The sequence below is a fragment of the Muntiacus reevesi genome, chromosome 11 (assembly GCF_963930625.1).
Source record: "Muntiacus reevesi chromosome 11, mMunRee1.1, whole genome shotgun sequence".
Lineage (NCBI taxonomy): Eukaryota > Metazoa > Chordata > Mammalia > Artiodactyla > Cervidae > Muntiacus > Muntiacus reevesi.
The window spans coordinates 13509946-13531496 of record NC_089259.1 but is presented as its reverse complement, the minus strand read 5'-3'; the positions used below and the strand labels follow the sequence as shown (position 1 = coordinate 13531496).

Sequence of the window (21551 nt, the reverse complement as noted above, 5' to 3'; positions counted from 1 at the left end):
GAGGGAATGTTGTGATTTAACTATTTAAGCAACGTAAAGTAATTCCAATCTTAAGTTTGGTTCCAGCTTACACAAAGAACCTGTTGAAATTCTTTTACTTTTTATATAAGAACTTTATTTAAAAATAGGAATGATGCTTGCTATGTTCTCCATAGCTCCCTCTTCCCTCTGCTTCACACACATCTGACTCCTGCCAGTGCTAAATGCTGGCGGTCCAACAGTGAGAAAAGCACCTGTGTTCCATGTCCTCTATGAGTAGAGCACACAGGTGTGCCATGCTGTCCCATCTTCAGTTACACAGGTGACTAAATTCTATAAAGCAGCGGTATTCATGTGTATTGCTGGGAAGGACTGAGGGCAGGAGGAGAAGGGGACGACAGAGGATGAGGTGGCTGGATGGCATCACCGACTCAATGGACGTGAGTTTGAGCAAGCTGGTGTTGGTGATGGACAGGGAGGCCTGGCGTGCTGCGGTTCATGGGGTTGCAAAGAGTCGGACACGACTGAGCGACTGAACTGAACTGATTCAGGTCTATGAGAGCATTTCACAGGGAGACCTCACCTGGTCTAAGTGTTAGGAAAAGACTCACTTCGGGAAGGAACTTGAGATGAAGTCCAGAGATTGATCAGTATCATTAACTAGGAACAGGGTGAACAGGGCAAAGCATGCATTTCACACAGACATGATGTGCTTGAGATGAAAGGGAGCCATTATAAAAAGGTGTGTTCTTAAAAAGATGTAATGAATTCTTATTTTTTTACAGTTGTGGTATTTTACTGTTAAATATATTCTGTCTAGGAAGATCTAAGTATTATAAGTATTATAATAGTCTTAAAATTTTTAATCAATAACTGTGATAGTCTTTTCTTAATAAAATCTTTAAGAAAATGTAAAAAGGAATGATTTTTAAGGTAAATTGTAATTACTAAATATTGAAAATAGTCATAAAATTTGATTTGATAAGCTGTGCTTTCAATATGAAAGATTATTTTAAGATAATTTATTCTTGATTATTTCAGGGGTCAGATCATGTGGCTAATGAATAATTTTCATCACTTTCATTTTTAAAAATAGAGCACATCATCCCTGTTTTGGGGGGCTTCCCTGGTAGCTCAGCTGGTAAAGAATCTGCCTGCAATGCAGAAGACCTGGATTCGATCCCTCGGTTGGGAAGACCCCCTGGAGAAGGGGAAGGCTACCCACTCCAGTATTCTGGCCTGGAGAATTCCATGGGCTGTGTAGTTCATGGGGTTGCAAAGAGACATGACTTGAGCGACTTTCACTTCACTTTCTCCCTGTTTTTGTCAATTTTACCGTTTATTACTTGGTAACCAAAAAAAGGAGGATCATTTCATCATTTATTAAAAATGTATTTCAAGTGACAAATAATGCGTGTTTTGGACAGATTTAGAACTAACCGTTCTGTTCTATAATATTTTGAGTGTATTTTTTTTTTCTGTACTTGTATTCCTAGAAATAAACTGCACCAGTTGTTCTGTAGTTTGTTTATAGTTTATGTAACTGCTGAAGTAGAAAGTTAAATAGATCTTGAAGGATACCTAATTTACGTATTCTGTCAGCAGTGACTTTTCAACTTTTTTTAGCGACTCCATATCCCTTAGAATTTTAACATGTCTTGTTAGAATCATAGTTGGTGATGATTGTATAATCTATGCCTTCATCCACTGATGCCCCCTTCTCCAACAGAGTTTCTCACATGGACTCCTCTGACTTATCTAGTGTCTACCACATGGCACTAATTTTAATTTTCTCCATCTTTTTGGGCCACCCACTGAGGTTCTTTCTGTTCATGGGGGAGTGCCTCTTTTGGTGGTTTTTGTTGCTGATCCTTTCTTGGCGGTTGCAGGAACCGCCCAGGCCTGGGTCACTGAATGATATCTAGGACTTGATGGTGAAGCTGTCTGGCCTGGGAGTTTTATTTATAAAAAGGTTTTTCACTGCTGATTTAATTTTATTTAGTGGCAATATTGGGCTGTTCAGATTTCCTATCTCTTCAGTGTGTTCCAGTAAATAATGTTTTTCTAGCAATTTGCCTATTCTGTATTTTTAAATGATGGCTCTCCTCCTTTTTCTTTCTTGATATTGCTTATTTCTGCCTTCTCTTTTTTCCTTAATCATACTGGGGGTTTGACATTTTAGTCTTTTCCACAGGGCCAATTTTTGGCTGTGTTGATCTTCTCATATATGTTTTCTGTTTTAATTGCTTTTGCTATTACCTTTGTTAGCTCCTTTCTTTTACTTTCTTTGGGTTGATTTTGCCAAGTTTTCTCCTCTGTGGTAAAACCTCATTATTACTTTAGTATTTATTCTAATGTTTAAGACTGTTACTTTGGTTACATCCTATGAGTTTTGAGATATACTATATTCATTTTAATCTCATAATTTAATAGGAAATCTGTGGTGTTGATCCCTTTGCTTTGTATTTTTTATTACAAATGTTCCTGAATTTTCTAAAGTTTATTTTTGGAAAGCTCTAACTTGGACATTTACTTGTTATTTTGTGTTCTATAATTGATACCATCCAGCTTTTGCTGATAATCACATCCTTTCATTTTGATTTTCTCAGTCCTTTTCTACCTTCCGAAGTAGCGTTGTGTAGGAGAAAAACAAATGAAGAACTCTGTTTCTCTGTATTTCCCACCCCGTCCCCACGTCTGCTCCAGGAGAATGGTGAATTTGTAAGACTAGAGTAGCCTATCCTGGAGGTCAGTTGTAGAAGTACTGGGCCCTCCTGGGAACTGAGCAGCTGCTGGGCAGGAAGTTTCTGCCTCTCTCCCTGAGCCCTCCGCGTCTGCATGTTCCAGCTTTGCTTTGCGAAGCCTCTTGAATGTTCCTCTCTTCCCTCACCTTCTTCTTCTTCCCTCCTCTGATCCTTCTCTCTCTCCCTTCCTCCCCACCTTTTTCTCTTCCTCCCTCCCTCCCCAACTTCTTCTCTCCTATCTTCATCCCTCCCTTCATCTTTTTTCTTCCTCAAATCTTCCTTCTGTTCTGGAGTCTTCATTGCTGCCCCCACCCCCCAACATGATTCGAAAGTTGGAAAGCCCCCGCACTAGATACGCCTGGTTTTTGGATCTCGAAGACCCGCAGGAGCCATGGCATTGACTTGTTACACTCTAAGAAAACCTGAAGAAAATCTCCTGTGCCCTTTCAAATCCTCGAAGCAGAGCATAGTGTTACAGTTCTCTGGGAAGCCAGGTCATCCCGAAGAAATTGGGTCACTGCCCCTTTAAATAGAAACTGCCTGGAGGGAGGGGTGGAACTCGGGACACTTCCTGAAGCGCTGGGCCCACCAGGAGCGTCAGTTGGGCCTGAGTGGAAGGAGAAGCCCTAGGAAACCCCGTGGTCTGTGTACCGGGAAGCTTTTTCTGTAGTCTGGTGGTAGACCTGCTGTGAGTACTCAGCTGCCGTCAAATAACTGTAAAGAATTGCCCCCCCACAGTGGCCCTATTCTTTATTACCTTGAAAGAGAGTTGACTTCTAAATACCCGTATTGGAGGGTGAAATAAGGTTCAGTTCAGCCATTTTTATGTCCTGGTTGGAACATTTTAATATATATATATATATATATTTAAAACCACTTGGACGATTATTTGGAGATTATCAAGGAAATAATTTTTTCCTTCTCTTGTTAACTGAGATGAATTCTGTAATGTCCATTTTTTAGCTTAAGATCTTTAAAAGCTTAGTTGCATAACACCTTTTTAATTTGTTTGATTCCCGAGGTAGAGCGCTAATGAATTGACTTAAAATTGTAGATGATTTAGGACTTTATATTGAGCTTTTCTATCAGAAAATGTCAGTATCCCTTCATTTAGCTACTTAAAAATGATGTTAGCTGTACTTTATAGTATGTTTTGAAATTAAAGATCTTTAGATTTATATGTAAGTCAGTTGCATGGTTCTTTTGAGTTGCCCAGAATTGTTGTGAATGCTTCTTAGAGCTGGTGAATTCTAGCTTAATTTAAATATATGTTGTATATTATGTATATTTTATGAGTATATGGATGTATATATGTGTGTGTGTGTGTGTATATATATATATATACACACACTGTCTCTACTGTTTCTGTAACTTAAACTGATTTGAATGCTGGCAAAAATCCTCATCCAATTGTATAGTTTCTACATAAAATTAAAGTACTTCAGAGTAGTTGGTATTAACTTTTTAAATTGAGAATTCTAATTTTAAAAGTAAGTTTCCAAAAAAAAAAAGTTGTTCACTAGCTTCAAATTGGAGAAAATAGTTATAGGAATTTTGCAATTGGCTTAGGTGATTCAGATGGTAAAGAATCTGCCTGCAGTGCAGTAGAGTTGGGTTCGGTCCCTGGGTTGGGAAGATCCCCGGGAGAAGGGAATGGCTTCCCTCCCCAGTATTCTTGTCTTAAGAATTCCGCAGACAGAGGAGCCTGGTGGGCAAGTCCGTGGGATCGCAAGAGTCCCACACAACTGAGCGACTGACACTTTCACTTTCACTACTTTACCAAAGAAAGACACAGATTATGGTTAATTTTATTTAAAGAGAGGTGAAATAAAAAAGATAATGGACAAAGAAACTTTTAAATCTTTTAAAATTAAATCTGTAGATTTAATCAGTGCCAAGTTTGAAGAAAAGTTATATACATCAGAGCTGAAATTGCAAAGGGAAATTTTCTGCATAGCATAAATGAAAATCCTTGAATCTTAAAGGAGAAATAATCTTTTTGCCTAAATTAACTTACATATGATGGCAATTTTTTCTAGTTATTTTTAGTGAAAAACATATGAATCCAGTTTTTAAAATTCTAATTTCTGTTTGATTTATGGATTCCTGAGGTATGTGTAAACTTTATAATAGAGTCATGATCTGACTGCTAATGGTCAAATATTTGTTTTCATAACAATATATACAAATGGAAAGCTGTTTTTCTTTAAATCACTGAAATAACTTATATTTTAGTTATTGATTAAACAAATGGCCAAGAGTTGTTGTTTATGATGTAATTTTTTTTAAGAACTGGCTTATGATGATTTTTTTAAAAAGCATACTTTTGTTAAACCAAATAACACTAATGATTTACAAATGAATAGTTCACTGAAGTTTATGGTTAATTGAAAATATTTTAGATATATAGGATGAATTTCATCTCAATTATAACATTAAGTGATCTTATTTGCCCACTTGTTTTGTCATATCACTTGCTTCTCTGATTTGGCTTTAAAAATAACTTAATACTTTATAAATGTTTCTGCATGTATTGTCTCTTTTGGATCCTTAGAATAACTTATGAGGGAGGTAAAACAAATACTCTTATCCTTATTTTACAAGTAAAAAAATTGAAGTCAAGAGATCGTTACCAGTCAGACTCAGTCCTAGTCTTTCAGCTGCTGAGTTTGTACGTTTTATATGTATGTAGTACAAATAAAGTATGCCTAATAAATATTTGTTGAATGAGTTAGCATAAATAATTTTTCTTATAAAGTAATAGACTTATTCATGATTTAATTAGAAATTTCTTTAATAAGAAATCTGGATGATATAAGAAATTAGAAGGGAAAAGTCATCTTCAAATTCATCTACAGTGCATTTGATGAAACATAAAATTTTTTTTTGAAAGATAAAAAATTATCTCACATGTTATTTGTATGTGATTGTAACAAAAACATAATTCTATATATAAGCATTAAAAATACATAATTATAGTGTATAGTATGATATATACACTTATATACATATATGTATTTAACTGATATCATACTTCATTGGCAATTTAAAATCTGATAGTTGACCTGGTGTCAGTGAAGAAGCATTTCTAGAGGAATTTATGTCCGATTTTAGGAAAATTTAGGGAGAAAATTAAGGAAAGTTATTTATTTTATCCAGAAAACTAACAGAGGAAACAGAATGAAAAAAAGGACAGTGATAGAACTTTAAAAAGTGGCGCTTGGTTAAAAGGGATTTGAAGCAAATTCAAAAACCCTTTCTTTAATTTTCTTTAGTCTTCTGTTTTTTTTTAATTTGCTTATGGAATTTATATATAATACTGGTATCCTGTAGCCATTCAATGGGTTGTTTGGACATTTTAACAGAAAAGATAAAAAGATTGTGAAAACATTTATCTGCATAATCATTATCCCTGATACAACTTGTTGTTTTGTGCTTTTTTCTATTAACATACTACAAAACTTTCTGTTATAAAAAAAACCAGCAAAGCTGTGCAATTAAATGTGAAGCTTATCTGGAGAATGACTTTGAGGATGGGAGGAGTGGACAAAAGTAGATACCTCAACGCTAAAATAGCTGCCCTTCTTCCTAAATTCCATTATTCTCTCTACACACTGGTCTTGAAATACTTATCATTAACACTGTCTCCTTGCCTCTACTACTAAATGGTAATTTTTTGATGGTAAAGACTGCATTTTCATGTCTCCTCCTCAGTACTTGGCATACACAGCAGGGTCTCAGATATTTGTTGGATGGAGAAGGAAATCAGATAATACCAGTGGCTTTAAATTTGATAGCAGATGAATGGATAAGGAAGCTGTGGTACATATACACCATGGAATATTACTCAGCCATTAAAAAGAATTCATTTGAATCAGTTCTAATGAGATGGATGAAACTGGAGCCCATTATACAGAGTGAAGTAAGCCAGAAAGATAAAGAACATTACAGTATACTAACACATATATATGGAATTTAGATAGATGGTAGCGATAACCCTATATGCAAAACAGAAAAAGAGACACAGAAGTACAGAACAGACTTTTGAACTCTGGGGGAGAACGTGAGGGTGGGATGTTTCGAAAGAACAGCATGTATATTATCTATGGTGAAACAGACCATCAGCCCAGGTGGGATGCATGAGTCAAGTGCTCGGGCCTGGTGCACTGGGAGGACCCTGAGGAGTCGGGTGGAGAGGGAGGTGGGAGGGGGGATCGGGATGGGGAATACGTGTAACTCTATGGCTGATTCATGTCAATGTATGACAAAACCCACTGAAATGTTGTGAAGTGATTGACCTCCAACTAATAAAATAATATTTAAAAAAAAAAAATTTGATACCAGCATGCAAAGTAGAAACTGCTGGTTTATATGAAAGAAAGAGAAGGCACAGTTCTGGGGCTGTGAGGATAAAAGAGATGACCAGTTTCTTGTTAAAGAAGTAAATTCAAATGATGCTGCAGAACCGAAAAAAGTAACAGTCAGTTTGCCTTCTCTCCTGAGAGTTTTAATAGTTAAAAGGAAACATAAATACTATTTAAAGCCATCATTAACAGAAAAACAAAAACCAAAAAGATACTCATTATCTTTTTAGAACATTTAAAGCAGATATTCTACTTTAACTATGTAAATATCTGTTCTATTGGATATGGCGCTTGGAAATGGGAAGTAGACAGGCTCTGTCACTTGGGACAGATTATTTGATCTGTAAGCCTCAATGACCTTAGTATCTTAGGAGGATAAGAATGGTTACCTCCTTCACAAAGTTAACATGATTATTTTATGAGAGAGGTAAGGTGAAGTACATAGCACAGATTTATAGGAAACTCTCAATAAATTTTAACTTATTACAGTAAACTAAATTATAGTTGAGCTGTCACTTTAATAATATTTTTAAATTATTAAAAATAATTTAGATTTTTATTTAAATTTATTTAAATAAATTTATTTAATTTAGTGCAACCTGATTGTAATTGGTGGTCATATTTTCACAGAATAAACTTCCAATCCTTTATATTTCAAAAGTGACTTAATCTTCACTGAATAATTTTCTTAAAGGGAATTTATACAGATGGTGCTCTGAAAATGTCAGCGGTTCTATATTTTTATCCACTATTTTAAAACTAGTCTTTGTATGTCAACATGATGTTAAGAAACTTCATAATCATTTAGACTCATTAGGGAGTTTGAATAATTTAAGAATTAGAAAATGTATGTAGTTAAGGTACTATGGCAATTTACCATACTTCATTTATGCCTACTTCATTGTTTAAAGTTGATAAAACAATGCTATCTAGTGGGCAATAGATATATGTAGTTCCATGTATTTAACAGGATGGTTATTTGATTACCAGAAAGGAAAGTGTGATCCCTAATTGATGTGATGAATTTGTTGGGAGCTCCAGGTGCTCACAGTGCTACATCTTGTATTTGAAGAGAACAATCTAGTTTTGACCTTAGAAACAACTTCATTAAATCAGATGTTGACAATTTTAATACATTTTCATAAATTTTATGAACATTAATATCAGTATTTAAGATTTTAAAATAAGTCTTACAGTATCCTGATGAATATTTTTCTAAATAAGCACATTTTTAAGTCACAGTTTGTTTTAAAGTATGAAGTGGTGAAGGTCTAATGAATAGGTACCACAAGGTGGCAGGATTGTGTTTTCGTAGATTCTTTTTGCTCTGATGGCCTGCAAATTCTTGGTTATCTGAGATTAGTGTTTTCCATGTGGTTAACTGTTAAGCATTTTATATACCAGAACTTTTAAATTTTAACTTTTCTAATGGAAAAGCTTTAAAGTACATTCCCTGTTTTCCTGAATTCTTAAGCAGAAAAATACAATTTAGCCTTTATCAATAAGCCATTTGAATACCAGTTACTGGATTGCGATTAAGATGAAGTGCGAGATAAAGGTGGTGTGTGAGGAATGAGGACTTGGCCCGGCAGAAACGCTAGAACTCAGTGCTGTAAAAACTTGGGCTGTTTGCGTTAGCTTGCTTTTCTGCATATCTACATTTTTTCCAAACAAAGTGAAGTCAATCATGTCTAGTGCCAGACTCTGGTGTAGTAGAACATAATTGCTTTCTGCAAAATTAAACAGAAATGAAGACATCTGTTGCCTTTTCCTCAGGAGTAGGGTGGAGAGCGGAGTGGAGGAAAGAAAATAAACTATGAGCCCTAAAAAGTCTTCATCAAAGACCGCTTTGGTAAAGCAACCACAGAACGTGAGGACTAGGATTCTGTAGTTATGAGGGACATTAGAAACTAATATAGCTGCTTGTGGAGCAACTTTCAGAAGTATTTCCTGTGATAATATTTTAGATTCTGAGTTGTACATAATTTGTATAAAAGAGATAATACTGATTATAAAAGACATCTCTAATTATATACTTAGAGATGGATGTATTTCCATGGTGACTGTTCTTCTGCTGTGGTCCTAGAGCTGTTTCAAGGCCGTTTGTGCCTTTACTGGTGGTACAAGTGTTGGGTAAAATCTTCAGTATCTTGGAGGCTGCATTTTTTGCCAGAACGTTTCTCTCCCCTCCCACATACTTCCAGTTGTTCCCACGAATCTATTACAGCAGAGGTTTGGCCTAATAAAAATAGGTTTTCTTTTGGATTTGTTTCCTTCACTAATTATTTGCATATTTTTTGTAATCTTTGAAAAGATATGGATAGAATTCATGGGACCAAATTTCAGAACAAATCCATTTAACCTCCCATGAGCTTGGAGAAAGTACTGTTGAGCTCTGGTGATGAAGCTCATTGAAGAAGAGGATGTAGCTTCCTTCAGCACCCATTTATTTCTCTGGCTTTCTGGAATGTTTCTTGACCTGCCTTCTGAGTTAATGAGAAAACTTTGAAAGGGCTGCAGAGAAGCCCCTGGAAATGACCATTAAGTTAGCTCTACCTGAAATAGTTATCAGCGCATAGACCCTCGATCCTTGCTTCTCAGTTCTCCTCAATGACACGACTGTTTTTAACCTGTAGTAGAAGAGAAAGTAGGAGTTTCATGACTAAATATATGGATAAACTTCCCTGACTTGTAGTTTAAGCTTGTATGTGCTTTCCTCCTGGTTAAGGTATTATATGTTTTTAAGTAAAAGTGATCTTCAAGATTAGACTGGTTCTGTGGGTTATATAAAAGATTCATGCGCTAAGAAAGAGCCAGAACCCGCCCTGTTACCCAAGGGCAGTTTTGTGTAACTGTACAGGCTGGAGCAGAATTAACTCTAATTTTGAGATTACCAGAAAGATGCAAGAGGTTCGCTGTGTTAAGAACATCCCGCTACACATTCTGCCAAAAATTGAAGAAGTGTGAGCAAAAGCAGCATGTGTGAAGTGGCACCAGGTTTGAACACTTAACTCCAAAGTACAGTCTCATTAAAAGTGTTAGCCCACAGCTTAAGTAGTATCCTTCTTTTAACTGTAGTTTTAAGATAGATTTAATTTTTGTTTCGGTGAAGGAATTTTGGACTAAAAATGCATTGCAGTTGAATTTTTAAAAATTTTTTCAAGTCTATTAGATAGAGAACATTTTATTTTTTATTTATTAATTGGAAGATAATTGCTTTATAATGTTGTGTTTAAAAAAAAAGTGATGAGTTAGAGCAGTTACCTACAGACTTTGACCGCCAAGCTAAAGGTTGGGATTTTATCCTATAAGCAGTGTGTAATCATTAAAGAACCTGTAATTGAATGAGTGACAGGCAAGAAAGTTAAAATTAAGAATATTAGCCTGGAGGCAGTATACAGGATGGATTTGCCTGGATCCAGGCGGATGGCGATTAGAGCCAGATTGACCAGTGGGGATAATACGGCAAAAATCCAGAAATCTTATGATATGGGTCTGGATTAGGGTGTTGGTAATAGAAATAGAAAAAGAATTAAAGGCAGAGATGTTAGCAGGGAGGAATGGACAAGACAGCAAATTGCTTATGTTGTATAAAATTTCTGTTTTTGTCGACAGAAGTCTTAGGCACAAGCCCATCTTTCTGCAGGAGAACTATTTCTGTACATTAACGTATTGCAAATTCTTCATCATAAAGAAGATAATGCTACTTGATTTAAAGTCCAGTAATGGAAGACTGTTGATGTTGAGCCTGATTTCACAGAATGATATGCTAAAAGTGACACTAAAAGATTATAGTACAGCAGTTCTCAAAACTCCAGCAACCTCAAAACCACTGGTTTATTGGAGAGGGAGAGGATGTTTTAAAGGATGCAGAATGTCGTGGTTATAAGTATAGGCTCTATGCATCCCTACAGGTGTGAAGCCTGGATCCACCCTTGACCATGGGCAAGTTAGGCTTCCCGGTGGCTCAGCTGGTAAAGAATCCACCTGCAGTGCAGGAGACCCCAGTTCAATTCCTAGGTCAGGAAGATCCCCTGGAGAAGGGATAGGCTACCTACTCCAGTATTCTTTGACTTTCCTGATGGCTCAACTGGTACAGAATTAGCCTGCAGTGTGGGGGACCTGAGTTCGATCCCTGGGTTGGGGAAATCTCCTGGAGAAGGAAACAGCCACCCATTCCAGTATTCTTGGGCTTCCGTTGTGGCTCAGCTGGTAAAGAATCCACCTGCAATGCGGGAGACCTGGGTTCAATCCCTGGGTTGGGAAGATCCCCTGGAGAAGGGAAAGGCTACCCACTCCCGCATTCTGGCCTGGAGAATTCCATGGACTCTATAGTCCATAGGGTCATAAAGAGTCACACACGACTGAGCAACTTTCAGTTTCACTTTTCATGGGCAAGTTACTTAACTTCTCTATGTCCCAGTTAACTATTTAGGGTTGTTACAGGTACTAAATCCAATGATACATACAAAATGCTTAGATTTCCTGAGACATTGTAAATACTGAAAAACAGCCGTGGCTGTTTTTAATTTATCATTTCTGGTTTCTGAAAATTAATTCATACCTTTGACTTTGGGCTCAAGAATCTGTGTTTTTAGAACTTCCTGCAGCTCTAATCTCCAAGTTTGAAAACTTGTTGCCACCTGCTTTTCTACCTCCATGTAATAGGACTGTATTTAAATGTCTCTATCCATTTTCTTCTTTTTCTTTTGACATTCCAAAGATGGCCAAGTGTTTAAATGGAATATGAGACAGTGTCCATGTGCTCCATCAGGAACTCCTGTTGAATAGCTTATCTAAATCCCTCTGGAAATTCCTCCAAGCACCCCCACCACTATTCCTCACCCCTTGGTCTCTCAATGGAATTGAGGATCCTAGCCGTAGTTGCCAGCCCTCCCTGCTGCCTCACCTGGAAAGCAGGATTAGGGCTCCCTGGTCTCAGCCCTCACTCCCCAGCTCTGCTTGTTTCTAGCCCTATCTGTGCCCTCAGAAATTTCTTTGTACCCCCCCCTTTTTTTTTTGGCTGCACCGTGTAGCATGCAGGATCCTAGTTCCCTAACCAGGGATTGAACCTGCGCTCTCTGCAGTAGAAGCACAGAGTCTTAACCACTGGACCACCAGGGAAGTCCTTGTACACTTTGTTGGAGAAAATGAGTATAGAATCTTACTGACTAAGAATACTGGAGCAGCTTGCCATTCCCTTCTCCAGAGGATCTTCCCAACTCAGGGATCAAACCCGAGTCTCCTGCATTGCAGGTGGACTCTTTACCGTCTGAACCACCAGGGAAACCCACTTAACAACTGCAGAGTTTTTTGAGTTATATCAAATAATATCAGGTTTGTTTTTGGTAAAAAGAAAACAACTCCTAGTACCTTTTCTCCAATCTTCTGATTGTTGCTGGTGTCTTACTCTGATCTAGTGGTTCTTAGCCCATGCCTCATTTGATATTACCTGGGGAACTTTTAGGATTTCCCTGGTAGCTCAGACGGTAAAACGTCTGCCTACAGTGCGGGAGACCAGGGTTCAATCCCTGGGTCGGTAAGATCTCCTGGGGAAGGAAATGGAAACCCACTCCAATATCCTTGCCTAAAGAATGCCATGGACGGAGGAACCTGGTAGGCCACAGTCCATGAGTTTGCAAGGAACTTTTAAAACCTACCAATGCTCAGGATTCATACAGGGCCGATTAAATCAGGATGGACCTGAGGCTCTGTATTTGTGAAAAGCCTCCCACTTGAGTCTAAGCTTCAGCCAAGGTTGAGAAGCACTGAATTAGTCTGTCTCATCACAGGCAGACCCCACCCCACCCTGCCTGGCACAGTTGTGTTAGACAAAGAAATGCCTCAGCCATGTGAAGTGAAAACAGCTCTCCTGTCTGGCAGAGAATTTGAGATGGTAAAGAGAAAGCTTCCTGAAGCGAAGCCTGTGTTTTTCCTGGTGGGCTGTCCTTGTTTTCCTTTCTCTGTGCTTCAGGCCTTCACACTGGCTATTCCCATATTAGATCCAACTCCTTTAGAGCTGTAATAACTGTCCTTAGCGGTGCAGGCTTTTCTTCTATACTATGACGTGGATGTTTCTAAAGACCCCACTTTGCAAAATTGCATGCCAAAACTAAGGCGGCTTCTGGAGAAAACCAAGTCAAGCCGATCACTCAACACTTAGGCAACTTTTGTAACTAGAGTACCGAGAAAACAAAAATTTGGAGCCAGCTCAAGAGCTGAAACTTCTCATGGTAGATATTAAAAGCACACACACACAAGTAGGGTGAAATGCCAGCAACATTTTAATTAGCACAGAGGCAGCGGGTGCTAAGATAACACAGAAGGAGATGGAGCTCTAAGCTAGGCAGGCTGCGGTGGGGTGGGGTGCAAGAGGCAGCTTCCTTGGCAGAAGCTGAAAGCTGCACAGAGGTAGGGGGTGGCTCTCCTGGGGAAGCACTTGCTTTGAAGTTTTGTTAAATGCAGCAGTAGGGCCTGGGGCTCTCTGTGTGCCTGCTCAGTTGCTTGGTCGTGTCTCACTCTGCCACACCATGGACTGCAGCCCGCCAGGCTCCTCCATGTATGGGGTTCTTCAGGCAGGAATACTGGAGTGGGTTGCTGTTTCCTCCTCCAGGAGATCTTCCAGGGATCAAACCCACGTCTTCTGCATTAGCAGGTGGATTCTTTACCACTGGGCCACCTGGGAAGTCCCTGGATCTCTTCATTTTCTTGCTAAAGTTTGTAATTGACTGACTATGCTGGCTGTTTGGACTTCCTATCCTGGGTGACATTTGCTGAATGGATGAACGACTTGAACTTCTCTAATGAAAGTGGTGGGAGCAGTCAGAGATGGGAGCATTGCATATATACTTTGAAAAGATGGAACAATGAAAGTGACAGCCTTATGGAAAGTTTAGGAAGCTGAGGAAGACGTCATCCTTGATCCTCTTCTACTGCAGTCATACTCTAGTACTCCTATTATTGTTGTTGTATTGTCATTACATGACCTTTTGAAATATACATTCTATCAGTTTTCTATTGCTGTAACAAATTACCCTAAAATTTAGTGGCTTAAAGCCAACAATAAATATTTATTATCTGCTCAGTTTCTGAGGGTCAGGAATAGCTTAACTGGATGGTTCTGGCTCTGGGTCTCTCAGGAGGTTATGGTCAAGATATCAGTCAAGACTATAGTCATCTGAAGGTTTAACACTGGGCTAGAGGATCCACTGTCAAGATGGCGCACTCTGGTCAATGTTGGATGTTAGCCGATGTCTCTTAGTTCCTTGCCATGTGGACCTTTTCTGCACAGGGCTACGTGAGGGTCTTCATGACATGACAGCTGGCTTTTCCCAGAGAGAGTGATCAGAGAGTCTTAGAGATCACACACCTTTCTTTGTAGTCTTTTTCCCAGGTCAGCACTCTTCACTGTGGAAGGGGGCTGAACAAGGGTGTGAGTATCAAGATGGGATGATCACTGGAGGCCATCTTGAAGGCTGGGTACCACATATACACATTTGTGTTGATAGTTGTCATTGTAAAATAGATACAGTCTGTATCTTTGTTCACTTAACTTAGTACTTTCATGTTGTTTAGTTTTTATTATTTGTGGTATCTATAACTCCTTAGTTTCTTTTGTTTCTAAACACGAGATTATAAAATGTAATAGTTACACATAATTTTCTCTAAAATTCAATTCAGCAGACATTGAGTACTTTCTATGTACATAGTTAAGCATTTAAAATTTGACACTATATACCTGAATATATGAAAATGTAAGCCATGTACATACATTTAAAAATAACTCAATTATGGGTACAGTCAACAGTACAGAAAATGACTGATTTTTCTTTTCATTTTTTTTTTCATGAATTGATCTACTTTCCTGGCATTGCTCTTTGACAATTACTGTGATTGGACTTCAGGTAAGGAATCTTTGAAACTTTTTCTCTTTTATTATAATCTTGAGAGCAAATGAATGTAAATTTGCAAATATAATTTTTTAAATGAAATCCTTGAATGAAATACCACACATTTAAGGATTTAGACATTTCTTTCAAAAGGCCATCTTCAAAGAAAGAAGTAGTCTCTCTATATCAACTTCCATATGAAATTCAATAGTTAATCTGAATTCCCACTGACCCATCTCTGAGTTCAAGTGCATAGTGTTAAACCCTTGGGCTGGTCACCCAGCTGAACTTCTAGTTCATAGTCAAGAGTACTGCAGTTTAGCCAAAGATACTGTTTCTGTAATTCTGGGTAGAATGAAGATTAATACAGGTGCGTGAGAAGTCTGTGAGTATGTCAAATAGTTGAATGTGATTTATAGATGTTAGGTTCCTGTTATTATTGAATTGCTATGATGTGTCCGGCTGTTTTGTGACCCCATGGACTGTAGCCTACCAGGCTCCTTTGTCCATGGAATTTCCCAGACGAGAATGCTGGAGTGGGTTGCCATTTCCTTCTCCAGGGGATCTTCCTGACCCAGGAATCCAACCCGTGTCTCCTGCATTGGCAGACAGATTCTTTACCAGTGAGATACAGGGAAGCTCCAAAGAAATTTCCATGGACTTTTAAACTGAAATTTCATAATTTTAGGAAATCATACATAATTTTTATAGTTATTTATACTTTCTTCCTTATGTTTATACATAGATGATGATGTCTAGTTTTGTTACTTTGTCAAGTAAAATTGAACCCTTTGATCAACGCTTGAGAATTATAGAATCAATTTTGTTTTTTGTTTTTTTCAGAATTTTGTTTTTGTTTTTTCAGAATTAAGGTTAGCAGGGATATGGACTAAAATTATTAAGTGGATCTTTTTTATTGAAGAGTGACATAATTTGAATTATTTTTCAAATTTCTTAAGCATTCAATGTGTATAACATACATCTAAAATCTTATTTATAGTTATGTACATTAACTTAATTTTTATACATTATGTATTTTAATAGAAGCTTTACTTTTCACAGATAAGTAAACAGTATTTAAATATTTCCTGACACATTCGCCATCTTTTTCTAATTGAAATATAGTTGACTTATAATATTAGTTTTTAGTATACACATAGTAATTTGGCATTTTTACAGGTTACACACCGTACAAAGTTATAATATTGTTGACTATATTCCTTGTTTTATACATTACATTCCTGTGACTTACTTATTTTTAAACTGGTACTTGGTACCTTTTAAAACCCCTTCTCCTATTTTTTCTATCCCCATCCCTTCACCACCCTCCAGCCGCCCACAACCTCTAGTTTGTTTTCTGTATATGTGAATTAATTTTGTTATATTTGTTCATTTGTTTTGGTTTTTAGATTCTATGTATAAGTAAAAACATACAGTACTTCTCTGAGTTATTGCACTAAGCTTAATAACCTCCAGATCTATCCATGTTGTTGCAGATGGCAAGATTTTTTTTCTTTCTTATGGCTGAGTAATATCCCCCACCCCGCCGTGTGTGTCACATTTTCTTTATCTGTTCATCTGTCGGTGAAGATTGCTTCCGTATCTTGGCTATTGTAAATGATGTTGCTGTGAACACAGGTACATATTTCTTTTTGAGTTAGTATTCTCACTTTCTTCAGATAAATACCCAGACGGTACTCTGGATTGTTCGGTAGTTCTATTTTTAATTTTTTGAGAAAACTTCATAATATTTTCCATAGTGACTGTACCCATTTACATTCCCAACAACAGTGCACAAGGCTTTCTTTTTCTCCAGATCTTTGCCAGTTGTTATTTCTTGTCCTTTTGATGAGAGCATTTTGACAGGTGTGAGGTGATATCCCCTTGTGGTTTTGATTTGCATTTCTCCGGTGATTAATGATGTTGAGCATCTTTCCATGTGCCTGTTGTCCAGCTGTATGCTTGCTTTGGAAAAATGCCTGTTCAGGCCCTCTGCCCATCTTTCAGTTGAGTTGTTTTTTGATACTGAATTGTATGAGCTCTTGATATGGCTTGGATATTAACCCCTTATTGGATGTGTCATTTGCACATGTCATCTCAAGTTGCCTTTTTGTTTTGCTGATAGTTTCTTCGATATGCAAAAGCTTTTTAGTTTGATGTAGCTCCATTTGTTTAGTTTTGCTTTTGTTGCCCTCACCTGAGGAGATAGTTCCAAAATAATATTGCTAAGACTGATTTCAAAGATTGTACTACTGATATTTTCTTCTAGGAGCTTTATGGCTTCAGATCTTATATATATATATAAGTCTTTAATCCATTTTGGATTTATTTTTGTATGTAGTATGAGAAGATGGTCACATGTAGTCGTCCAGTTTTCCCAACACCACTTACTGAAGAGGCTGCTGTCTTATCCCCATTGTAAATTCTTACATCGTTTATTGTAGATTAACTGACTATATATGTGTGGGTTTATTTCTGGGCTCCATGAAGGAGGCTATTAGGACTGGAACATAGTTTGGGACATCAAGTAAATAGGTGAGGGAAAAAAGAGACAATTCTCTAAAGATATTAAACAAAAGTATTGGGAATCATTCTCTGAACTAATTCATCATATGTGCATGCTCAGTCACATCCAACTCTTTGCGACTCCATGGACTGTAACCTGCCAGGCTCCTCTGTCCATGGGATTTTCCAGGCAAGAATACTGGAGTGGGTTGCGGTTCACATCTCCAGAGGTTCTTCCCGACCCAGGGATCAAACCCTAATCTTGTGTATCTCCTGCATTGGTAGGCAGATTCTTTACCACTGAGTCACCTGGCAAGTGCTTCATCATATCACAGAGATTAAAGCAAAACTTTAGCTGTCCTTTTAACAACTTAATGAAGTGTTTTTTAGATGACTATTATGAATTGGTTCTTGGGATAATTTCTATGTGTTAGGGATTCTCATAGTTGAAAAAATTTCTTTTGGGTATAATCTATAACAAAACTATTTATTAATTAGGCTTTTCTCGGGCAACTTTCTGTTTTAAAAAGTAAGTGGAGAAATTTCCTGACCTTTTGATTAACTCTAGTTATGTCTGAAACCAAGTAGTTGAGAGTAAGAGGTCATGACTTTAATTGCTTGATTAACCTGATTGATGTGAGAAATGCTAGGTTCTTTCCTTGTGTTATCTCCCCATAGTATATAGAAAGAAATGATTTTTGAAAATTTGAATTTTCTTGGACTCCAAAATTACTGCAGATGGTAACTGCAGCCATGAAATTAAAAGACGCTTGCTCCTTGGAAGAAAAGCTATGACCAACCAAGACAGCATATTAAAAAGCAGAGACATTGCTTTGCTGACAAAGGTCTGTCTAGTCAAAGCTATGGTTTTTCCAGTGGTCATATATGGATGTGGGAGTTGGACTGTAAAGAAAGCTGAGCACCGAAGAATTGATGCTTTTGAACTGTGGTGTTGAAGAATACCTTTGAGGGTTCCTTGGACAACAAGGACATCTAACCAATCCATCCTAAAGGAAATCAATCCTGAATATTCATTGGATGGACTGATGCTGAAGCTGAAACTCCAATCCTTTGGCCACCTGATGTGAAGAATTGACTCATTGGAAAAGACCCTAATGCTGGGAAAGGTTGAAGGCATGAGGAGAAGGGGACGACAGAGGATGAGATGGTTGGATGGCATCACTGACTCAATGGACATGAGTTTGAGCAAGCTCCAGGAGTTGGTGATGAACAGGGAAGCCTGGCAGCAGTCCATGGGGTCTTAAAGAGTTGTACACAACTGAGTGTCTGAACTGAACTAAACTGAATTCCAAAGCAGAGTTAGATAGCACCACTGATTCAATGGATATGAACTTAAGCAAACTCCAAGAGACAGTAGAAGACAGAGGAGCCTGGTCCATGAGGTCGCAAAGAATCGGCCAACTTAGCAACTCAACAACAACAAATTCCAAAGTATAAAATCTTTAAAGCAACATTAAAAAGACATTACTGATCAAGGAATAAATAGATCTGAAATTTTACAATAACATATCTGAAGTCAAAGGACTAAAATAACATCATAGTTGCTTTTAAGGGTTTTTTGAAAGTGATAACTTTAATTGGAATTAAAAAGACTAAGTCTGCATCATTTTGGCATCTCTCTCTTAGGCCATAAGAGGAGAGGGTGAGATGTATGGAAAGAGTAACATGGAAACTTACATTACCATATGTAAAATAGATAGTTAATGGGAATTTGCTGTATGGCTCAGGAAACTCAAACAGGGGCTCTGTATCAACCTAGAGGGGTGGGGAGGGAGATGGGAGGGAGGTTCAAAAGGGAGGAGATACATGTATACCTATGGCTGATTCATGTTGAGGTTTGACAGAAAACAGCAAAATTCAGTAAAGCAATTATCCTTCAATAAAAAAATGTTAATTAAAAAGAATAGAATTGTGTATGCTATTAAGAGACTGAGGAGAATTTTCTTTGATATCAGAACCTTAGAAACATAAGGAGGCTCATATTTGATAGAATCTGGTGACTTGGGAATGAATAATCAGTCTTCACTAATTCATTTGAGAATTGGAATTGGATCCTAGAATTCTTCTATTTTGATATAAACAGACTTGAATATCATTGGAAACTTAGTTTTCTAAGTCCATCCAATAATATAAAACAGTGTCAGTAGTCATAGTTCTTAGACTTAGGTCAAATGTATGCACTTACAATAAATACCTATTTCATCAGAATTGGAAATTTGATTATATACACACACATACATATATATAAACTCCTTTTTCCATTAACTTGTATATCATTGCTGGAAATTCTTTAGCAGTTTTCTCTGCTTCAGAGAGAATGACAGCTGGAAACTTTAAAATTATAGAGATTTTTGAGACTATTAATCATTAGTGGCACTGTTAATAAAAGAAGCAACTTCTGCAGCATCTAGTGATTTCCATTTAAGATCTTTGTGTAGAGATAGTGCTTTCTCTTTGATTGTGAAAAAGGTTGTTCTTGGTTTGTTTTTTTTTTTTCATTTTGTTTGGAAATCAGGAAGATTTCCATTTCTTCTGTTTATTAAGAGCTTGTTCTTATGGGCTTCACATCACTTGAAGTTGCTGTAGCTATAGATTTTTTTTTATGTTCAGGTGTTCTTTGGTGGTCCACAATGTGGATTCTCTTATGCTTGTTGCTCTGGAGATATCACGTACTCTCTCATGTCTTTCAAAACATCCTATTCTTAGCTTCTTCCTCATTAGTTAAAAATTTTTCCTTTTTCATGCACTGCTTGATATTTTTTAAAAATTGCAGTAGAGCTGATTTACAAAGTTGTGTTAGTTTCAGGTGTACGGCAAACTGGTTCATTTATACATACATATATATATATATATATATATGCGCACATACACGTATATATACACTAGAGTCTTTTTCAGATTCTTTTCCATTATAGGTTATTATTATAGGATATTGAATATAGTTGCCTGTGCTATGCAGTAGGTCCTTGTTGTTTATCTACTTTGTATATAGTGGTGTGTATCAGTTAATCTCAACCTACTGCTTGGTATTTTTGAACCAGGGTTGTTAGACATGTTCGGGATTTGAATGAGTGCTTTTTTTTTTTTTTCTTTAATATAGAAAAGTTAGAAAAGTTAAGATTTGCAAAAGAATAGCAAACAATCTTGTAGGATATCAAACTATGAGTGGCTGATAATATGCTTGAGATGTGTGTGTGTTTTTCCAGGCAGCCTGATCTAACTGGATGCAGTTTCCTGTGTTCAGCTAATATTGCTTGAACACATAAGCCTAAGCAAAATGTGAAATATGAATTATGCTCAAGTTGTTCTCTAATGTATAGGCTATGTTGGAACAATTTGTGTTTTCTCAATATGCTTTATAACAGAACAGATTGTGCTTGATAGTCTTAATTTAAAAAAGCATGATCTGTAGCTCTAGGAAATTTTCTTGCATTATTTTATGATGCTTTCTTCTCCTCCATATTCTCTGTTCTGTTTGCAAAAATTTTGAGTTTTTATTGAACATTTGCTGCAGATGTTAGTCCTTCTAAACTGCTGTCCTGGAACTTCCCTGGTGGTCCAGTGGTTAAGTTCCGATGGAGTGGGGAGGGCAGCACAGGTTTGATCCCTGGTTAGGGAACGAAGATTCCGCATACTGTGTGGCGTGGCCAAAACATAAGAATAGAAAAGAAAGCAATCCAGCTTTTAAAAAAATAATACACTGCTGTTTTTTCTCTTCTTTCCTGTTTTTCCCTTTTTGGGATTTGTTCTGGTTCTGAGATATTTCTTTAGCTTTACTTTTCATTCATTCTAGGAAATTTTCACTTGTGCTTTTATAATAGTAGTTTTTCAATTTCCATGAGTTTTTATAGTGTTTTGTTGTTTTCTACTCCGCCCCTCTCCATCTCCATTATTTTATCCATGTAGTCTTTTAGCATCTTTAAATCTTTTCCATTTCCTGTTTCCCCCAGGTTCCTTTTTCTTTGGGTGGTGGTTCTATTAGAGGGTAGTTAGGTCTTGCTCAAAGAATTAATGCTTTTGAAGTGTGGTGTTGGAGAAGACTCTTGAGA

At 37.2% G+C, this 21551-nt stretch overlaps 1 protein-coding gene and 1 non-coding gene across 6 annotated transcripts in view; one reads left to right on the top strand and one right to left on the bottom strand.

Annotated features, from left to right (window-relative positions):
• The window catches only part of TSC22D1 (TSC22 domain family member 1), a 124368-nt gene that overhangs the window by 83819 nt on the left and 18998 nt on the right, over positions 1-21551 (top strand). Inside the window, exon 1 of one of the 5 annotated variants that reach the window (XM_065902377.1) lies at positions 3341-3364. The exons of 3 other annotated variants lie outside the window; for them this stretch is intronic. The gene's annotated coding sequence lies outside the window, so the exon portion shown is untranslated. Of the gene's footprint in view, positions 1-3340; positions 3412-21551 lie in introns of those variants that run through there. One more of the 5 variants, XM_065902376.1, reaches the window with a different exon arrangement.
• On the bottom strand, positions 12139-12211 carry TRNAR-UCU (transfer RNA arginine (anticodon UCU)). The gene has a single exon. It is a non-coding gene; the product is annotated as a tRNA-Arg (tRNA).